Source organism: Leucopleurus acutus (genome assembly GCF_964270905.1).
Source record: "Leucopleurus acutus genome assembly, chromosome: 1".
Classification (NCBI taxonomy): domain Eukaryota; kingdom Metazoa; phylum Chordata; class Mammalia; order Artiodactyla; family Delphinidae; genus Leucopleurus; species Leucopleurus acutus.
The window spans coordinates 36,503,356-36,511,896 of NC_139142.1; the positions used below are offsets into that span (position 1 = coordinate 36,503,356).

Below are 8,541 nucleotides of genomic sequence, written 5' to 3' on the forward strand. Positions count from 1 at the left end.
CTGAAAAAGTACCAGGAACCTCTAACTTGTCACAGGGTGGGGAGCTGGGAGCAAGGGAACAGATGTTGGAGACTTTTCACTGTATTACCTTTCAAGGTTTGAATCATACGGATACATTACCTGGTTAAAAATTATTTTTTTAACGTAAAGGGCAAAGCTTCACAGAATAATAAACATGGCTAGCCAAAAAACATGAAAAGTGCTCATCCCTATCTTTAATCAAAAGCGCTTATTTAAAAAAAAATTTATAAATTAATTTTAAAATACCGTTTTACATCTACCAGATTGCAAGACACAATCCCAATATTAGTGAAATAGGGGCACCCATGTTTCTGGTAACAACATAAATTGGTTACAAATCACTCAGGGACATTATTTGACCGTTATCTTGAAAAGCAAAATTTATAACCCAGTAATCCCACCACTGATACACATGGTAGAGAAGACTGGCACATAAATACAGTTATTACTCAGAGAGGTGAGAAAATGGAATCAACCTAAATGTCTGTCCATAAGGGAACTGTAATATGCAATAGAAACCATATAACAGTTCACCGAATAAACTAGATTTAAATATTTCAACATGGGTAAATCTAGACAACAATGTTCATTCAACATGATGCTATACAAGTCAAAATTAAAACAACATGAAACTATAAATTACTTACAGACAACAGTAAAACGTATAAAAACATTCATAGAAATGATAAACACCATATTCAAGAGAATGTTACTTCTGGGGCGGGAGGGAGGGAAGAGAAAGCTATTAGGAAGAAAAAGAAAGCTTCAGTTGCATCTGTAACATTCTATCTCTATAATAAATGAGACAAGTAAATAGGATAAAATTACCATTTGCCAGATCTGGATGGTGGGAACATGGGGGTAGGGGTTCCTACACAGAGGCGGGCCCCGCCACCCTGGAGACAGACTGGAACAACCAGCACCGAGACTGCACAGCACAGCATCTTTCAGCAGTGTCCAGAACCAAAACAAAGGAACAAAAGCTCCTGACGGAAAGAGGCCTGGGATTTTTGAAGTTGCAGCTCCTCCCTATCATTTTCTGGCCTCAACAAGTGTTGTGTGGCACCCAGGCAGGTGCTTAAAATGTAAATGTATTAAAGGCGTTCTTGTTTCCACTGAGGCAAGCGTCCTTTAGGATAACTGGCAGTCTGCTATGGGTGGAGCTGAATTAAGTTTGGGCCCATCCTGGCTCCACAGTAACACAGTAAAACCTTGACTAGCCGGAACCCCTGCAGAGAGAGCTGTCCAAGAGCCATGTTTTCAAGAGTGTGCCTGGTTTCCAAACAGTCTGGGGTAGAGTTCAGTGCACGTGCTCCAGAGTCATTTAGAAGTTCAGACCTCATCCCTGCCAAGTCTTAGCTGAGAGACCTCAGAAAAGTTACCTACCTTGTGTGTGTGGGTGGACTCAGTTTCCTTATCTGTAGTTGAGGGTACCACCACTTATTTTTTGCCCTGTTGAGAGGACTAGTGATATTACCTAGGAGTCAACACTTTTAAAACTTTTAGTCTATCTGACTGGGACATCTTTTAAAAACATGTTACACGCTTCCTTCCCTGCCTTCCTAAACAGTCAAGGGAACATCATTTAACCTTTTCTTGATGACTCAGGGTCACAATTACCAGCAAAGCATCAATTATCAAAATAATGATCCCCCCAAGGGCCAAGGCGTGCCAAGCCATTCCCCCTAAATAAATGACCCCCGGCTCTTTTGCTCGTGCTTGCTTTGCATAGTGTCTTGATCTCTGTCCACTCTCAGTTGTCAACTCTCAGTTGCACTGTGGTCATTTTTCCTCTCTATGCTGGTCTCTTTACACTCTCCTTTGCTGCTTCCTTTCAGTTGTGGGCTTGGAAATAGGATGACACAACTCCTATATAAGAGTTAAACAGGGCTTCCCTGGTGGCACAGTGGTTAAGAATCCACCCGTCAAGGCAGGGGACACAGGTTCGGGCCCTGGTCCGGGAAGATCCCACATGCCGCGGAGCAACTAAGCCCGTGCGCCACAACTACTGAGCCCACGCGCCACAGGTACTGAAGCCCATGCGCCTAGCGCCCATGCTCCGCAACGAGAAGCCACCACAATGAGAAGCCCGCGCACCACAACGAAGAGTAGCCCCCACTCACCGTAACTAGAGAAAGCCCGTGCTCAGCAACAAAGATCCAAGGTAGTCAAAAATAAATAAATAAAATAAATTTATTTAAAAAAAAAAAAAAGAGTTAAACAGGGTCTTAGGGAGCTGGTGTCAAAAAAACGCAGGAACTTGAGTCCTGGCTCATCTGGAGACCTTCTTGGCTCCATGCAGATAAGCAAGGCTACTGGGTGGCCATGTCCTGAATAGGGTAGGAGACGTGTTATGGGATATTATAGGACATATTATGGGATGAACTATATTCTAGACTATAAGCACACCCTACCATCCACTTTGGACACAACATTCATGGGGGCAAACTCTCAGCAGGCCCAGGAGGACTGGTCCCAGTGACCCCAGGCACCCTTTCACTTGCCCAGGCTGGAGGAATACAGAGCTGCCTGCCCCTGTGCCAGAGCAGCTGACCACAGGTTCAACTTCTTAGAATGTTATACTCTATCCTAGATACTTCCAGACAGGATTAGAACATTTGTGAAGAGCATGAAAATTTCTCTAATTACTAAAGGTTCAACACACAGTAGGGTTTTACTTATTCAACAAATATTTATTGAATCCTATTATGCATCAAGCACTGGGGATGTAGCGACGCACAGGATAGAGACCACAAGAATACTGGTTCTCTTTTCCTTTCAATAAACACTTGACATCTATCGGTCAAGAACCTCTGATTTATGTGCACAGACACACACACACACACACACACACACACACACACACACACACACACAGTCTTGTGGCCTGGAAAGTAAAGGATATGACTTTTTAAGAGCTTCCAGTACCTGTAGAACCCATCTTCCCTCCCGAGATCCCATTACCATAGTGAAATAGACTTCACTCCTGTAGCATCTCTCCCTCCAGTCTCAGCCAAACTCCAGCAACAATCAGAGCAACCCCTAGTACCCTCCAACTCTATCTCCCAAAAGGCTACATGCACAGTTACCATTGTGCCCATCTGTACCTCATTCAGGTCCTGTGGTTGGCCCAGAGTCTGCTCAGCACGAAACAGAATTTGAGAGTCCTTAAAAATCCACTCCTTGAGCTTAAGCCAGGAGGGCTCCCTCCCCAAAGGCCAGCAAGAGAACTATAAAAAGCCCCATTCTCCCTTGGCTGGCATTCCCAGATGGCAACAGCCCACCAAGGGCTAGGCTTGACCCCCACCACTGACTTCTTCCTCTAACTCCATGGAACAAAAACTGGAGCAGATGAGATCACCGAGCCCAGACTGCCCTCAGGGTGGGACCCCAGCACAAGCTCATCAGGCCCTGTTGATTACACTTTACACTGTTCTCCATGCAATGTGGGAACAAAGATGCCTCAGAGTCCCTGCCTTCAGAGAGCTGCTAATCAAAATAAGAACAGAGCAGAGACCCTGTTGACAAAGCCAGCCTTTATCCCAGACAGCCAGCACCCAGAGGGATGCCGGCATCTCTGGATGTACCTCCTCCTTCTGACCACAGGTTCGTTGACCCTACCCAGTTTTCATTCCCCTCTGACTTGAGGTCACCCAACATCATAAAAATGCCTGAGGCTGTTTGGACCTTCCCAACCACTTCCTCTGAAGCCATATTATATCTAGCTTTACCTGGTTTCCAGGCACCGGGAAGCTCCTTCACCACAGGGCCCGCTCAGCTGTCCAGCTCCTGCTGGATGGTGACAGGGCTCTTAGAGGGAGTGGTCTGGCTGATGACCACTCCCCCAGGACCCGCCCTCCACCACCCACCCCTGCTTCCTGAGCCAGGGCCAGGCCCCCAGGAAACCGCTCAGCTCACCGCAGCTTTTGACCGCAGGCTTTGAGATCAGGTCCCTCCCTTTAAGGGCCCGGTTCCAGCAGAGAGGGGAAGAGACTCCTCCAGAGAGGGGAAGAGACTCCTCAGAATGCCTGGGTGGAAGCAGTGCAGAGCTGAGCAGAGTCCAGCCGGACTCTGGGCACTCATAGTGCCTGTCCATTCTGTTACTCTGGTCCATGGTGGACACAAAATTCTGGTCCCTGGTGGACACTTCTTGAAACTTTTTCTGGGGCTGCCTCTAGGCCTTCATCAGAATCCTCTTGCACCTCTGCAGGCTCTCCTAAAACAGCTCCACCCATCTGCCCAGCTTTCCCCTGCCCCTCCCTCGTTCTCACCATCCCTTTCTCTCCCTCTCTGAGCGTAATTTATCTACAGGACGTTGGGGGAGGGGCAGATAGTCTTCCCAGCTGTGAGACAGAGAAGCCAGGAACGAAGGTGTGATTCACCAGGGCTGCTTGGAAGCAAGGGGAATTCCAGAGCAAGGGAGAAGAATCAGGGCTGCCCCCAGTTCACCCTGTCAGCAGGGGAAGCAGCACACACACCTGGGAGGCCCGCATCCTCAACCCCCGAGAATCTAGGATATGGCTGAAAAGCCCCACCAACTAGAAAGTCTGCACTAACTAGGGTTTCGATTTTCACCTGCCTCTAATTCCCCACTTGCCTAATTCTTCAAATGGAAAGCTTTTCATTTAGGAATGGCATTAAATATCTTGGGCTACCCCTGCAGAATTTGGTTGGAGAAGTAACAAAATCAAAGACTATCACTTACTGATGACCTCTATAGGCTCTGCTAAGCCTTTAACACACGTTAGCTCATTGTTCAGTCTCACAAAGCCATATGTGGTAGGTATGATGACTAACTCCATTTTACTGGTGAGAAACACAGGCTCAAAGGAGTTTAGCACCGCAGGGCTAGTAAGCTGTCAAGCCCTGCAGTGAGTTGCTTGAACTGGGTTACAAGAAAAGGAAAACAGAGGGCCTTCCCTGGTGGCGCAGTGGTTGAGAGTCCGCCTGCCGATGCAGGGGACATGGGTTCGTGCCCCGGTCTGGTAAGATCCCACATGCCGCGGAGCGGCTGGGCCCGTGAGCCATGGCCACTGAGCCTGTGCGTCCGGAGCCTGTGCTCCGCAACGGGAGAGGCCCGCGTACTGCAAAAAAAAAAAAAAAGAAGAAAAGAAAAGTAAGGGAAACCAGAGATGAAGGGAAACTCCTCCTTCAGGTATTATCAAATAGCCCTTCCTCGGGATGCGCCCCAGGCCACCCCATCTAAATGCCATCTCACTCCCTCCATGACAATTCACATCCACCCTCCCTATCATGTTGCTCTGCTTATCATAAACTTGCTTTCCACTATTTATCTTGCTTATTGACAGCTTCCCCCACCAGAAGCCAGCTCCATGAAGTCAATGACTGTCATATATTTTGTTCATTGCTGTGTCCTCTGCGTCCAGCATTCATATATAGTAGATGCCAAAAAAACTGTTGAATGAATGAATGAATCCTTTAAAATAGAACTAAGAAGTGTGAGTGCAGGAAGAGAAAGAGCATGATCCATCCATTCAGGGGAGGAAAGATGAGAAAAGATGGTGAGAGAATCTGGTCAGGGGCAAGTTGGGGGCTCCAGCTGGGACCTACAAGAGGAAATGAAGGTCTGCCAGGTCCCCTGTGGACTCCAGTAAAGCCTTCCTGCTGGCAGTTGTGATTTCCAGCTGCCAGGGCCCCAACCTGAGGGCTTCTGCTGGGGAGGGCGGGCTTGCAACCCTGAAACAAAGGCCTATGGACATGCAGCTGGCCAGAGAGGCAGGACCGAGCAGCGGCCTGGGCCAGAGTGGCAGCCTGGGATGGGGAGAGGGGGGCAAATGAGGAGCTGAAGACAGCCTTCAGTGCAGCTGCAAAGGCAGCACCCTCCCAATGCCCAGAGTCCCCTCAACCCTCAACACAACAGGGAATAGCTAGTTGGTCTCCTGATTAACCCTCCAAAGTCAGGGCTCAGCCTGGGCTTGTAGCAACCCCCAGACTTGGAACCAGAGCCTTCACAAGGTTCTGAGAGGAGAGTGGAGGTGAAGGGGCAAGCCATACATCTGGAACACAGCTCCTTTTCCCCTCCTGCCCTGGCCATCCCTCAGGCCATGGCCTTTGGCCACCTCCAGGGTAAACACAGTGACCCTGGGAGAGCTGTGGATTTGGTAAGGCAAATGTTTACCCTGGAGCTATTACAGGCCAGGGGTGTAAACATCCACCATTGGCTCCTGGTATCTACCGTCTCCTTGTGGCACACATGGGACGTATCCAGTAAATTGTAAAGCTCTTGAGGGCCCCTCCTAGCCACAGTGAGCCCTTCATTTTGTATAGGAGTTTATGCAGCACTTTCCACGTATGTGGCTTCCTTTGATCCTCACCACAGCCTCTGTGAAGAAAAGCAGGCAAGTCCCCAACTCTACTCATGTGGAAACTGAGTCAGAAAAAAGTATGTGACTTGCTCAGGTCACGTTGGGAAAAGCATGGATTAGACCACGAGGAAATCTGAGTTCTGGTCCCTGTTTGGCCAACAGGAGCCAGGCTCCAGTCATATCACATCTCTGGGCTCTGCTGCCTGCATGTGTAAATGGCCTAGGCACATGGGAGGTGCCTTCCAGCCCAGATGACTCTAGAAATCTGATGCCATATACAGTAGAGCCAGAACTAAAGCGGAGGCAAAATCCTGTGCTGGGCTCCCATGCCAGTGCTCTTCCCACTCTCCCCAATGTGCCACTTCTAATAAAACGCAGTAGAAAAGCCCAAGGCAGCTCTTAAGCAAACCACTTCCTCTGCTTCTAGGACTTGGTTTACCCCACGCAGGCTCCCTGTCCCATCCCCAGAGCAAGACATCCAGGGATCTAAGGGGTTGCCCAGCCTTCTGGGAAGGGAGTGGGGGCAGCAGAGACAGAGGAGTATTAACAGCAGGAGATGAGATGAGGCATCCCAGGCCCACAGGGAAGAGGGTGAACAACAGAGGGAAGGGGTACACCTTTTTTGGGTTCTTACTCCCTAGGTTTTCTGCTGGAAATGGTTAGGGTGAAGTCATTCCCAGCTACGTCACTCAGGATTCCATTCCCAGTCCAGCAAAGGCGAGGCTAGAAAGGCACTTGCCTTAAGGGAGGCCGGCAATGTGCTCAGTGGGGAGCCCTCGGGGCTGTCATTACTCTCCCTCATTATTTCTTTGAGCAAGGTTGGTGTGACTGAGCTGCGCGCAGAGGCAGGGCTGAGGAGACTCTGGGAACCCCCAGTCCAGGGTTCCCTGTAGGACGATGCAATCCGGATCGCCTCCTGGGGGCCCCAGAACAGGAGACAGGCAAGTGACTTCCGAGGGTGAAACTCTTACAGTGGCCGCTATAACACCGCCCCACCCCAGGCCACACCCCTCCAGCCTCCCACCATTACATTTCCCACTCCGTTCTTTCTTTTGTTTTAAAAAGCAGCTCCAAAGAGTAAAAGTAGCTACCTAAAAACGTCTTGAAATTTTCGAGTTTGCACGCCTCCTCCTAGCGTTCCAAACCAAAGGGCTGCGAATAAGGAGAAAATCAACCAAACCGGTTTCGGGAATGGGTGAGGTCGAGGGAGGCAGTGGCAGGCAGTGGCTTCTGTGCTTTCGGCTCCCCGACACCCCACTGCTGGCACCCACTCTAATCCCTCCAGGACGCGTGAGATTCCCAGAGCGAGTACTGTGTGACACCAACCCGGAACAGGCTGCTGGCGCCTTTGGGCTCCCGGGACCAGCGGCTCGGGTCCTTCCCCAGAAGAGTCCACCCCTCCCGGGCCCACAGTCCGAGGCAAGGACCAGCCCTCAGGCAAAAGAGCGCGCAGTGGGCGCGGGTGGGCGCCGCCTCGAGGGCTTCCCGGGTTTCAAACTGCGCCTCTTGGGAGTCACGGGGCGCATTCGCTCCTTTCGTTTCCGGGGTGGGGGCTAAAGGACAGAAAAATGTCTCCTTGCACGAGCCTCCCGCGCTCCAGCCCTCGGCCTGGAGGGTCGCCCTGGGAGGAGCCCACGCGGCCCCGGGCCCCTCTCTGCCGCTCCGAGTCCTCACCCCGCAGGGGGCTGGGGCGGGTGCCCGGGAGGGCGAGAGATTCAAAACCACTCCGGGCACTGCCGCTCGGCCCGCTGCGCCCGCAGAGGACGCGGGGAGAACCGACGAACACTCACCGAGCAGCGGCCGCCCGGCTGGATCCAGAACGCACGGCGCGCGAAGCCACCCAGGTGCCGCCGCAACGCGGGCGCGAGTTTGAATGTCGCTCCGGGAAGGGGCCGAGGCTGCCGGCCGCTCCCGCCCACGGCCAGCCCCTTGGCGGCCGGGGCGCAGCCAGCTGCTAGCGCGGCCCCCGGGGACCCCAGCCCGCGCGCGCCTTCCAGCGCCCGGCAGGAAGTCGGGGCCGAGCAGAGCGGCAGCAGCCGCGGGAGGGGACAGGGAGGGCGGACCAGGAATTTTTCCAGTGGGTGGAGACTCGGGCCAGCGACTGGAATCCCGCGATTGGCGGCTCGGCGGGGGACGGGGGCAACCTCGCAGCGCTGCGAGCTGGAACCCGGGGTAAAGGCTGCGGCGGCGGGAG

General features: G+C 51.7%; 1 protein-coding gene across 3 annotated transcripts in view; it reads right to left on the reverse strand.

Moving 5' to 3' along the window:
* Nucleotides 1-8,248, reverse strand: part of PLEKHG3 (pleckstrin homology and RhoGEF domain containing G3) — a 42,451-nt gene extending 34,203 nt beyond the window's left edge. For 2 of the 3 annotated variants that reach the window (XM_082848062.1, XM_082848063.1), the window contains exon 1: nt 8,138-8,248. The gene's annotated coding sequence lies outside the window, so the exon portion shown is untranslated. The remainder of the gene's footprint in view (nt 1-8,137) is intronic. The other variant, XM_082848061.1, reaches the window with a different exon arrangement.
* Nucleotides 8,249-8,541: the final 293 nt, after the last annotated feature.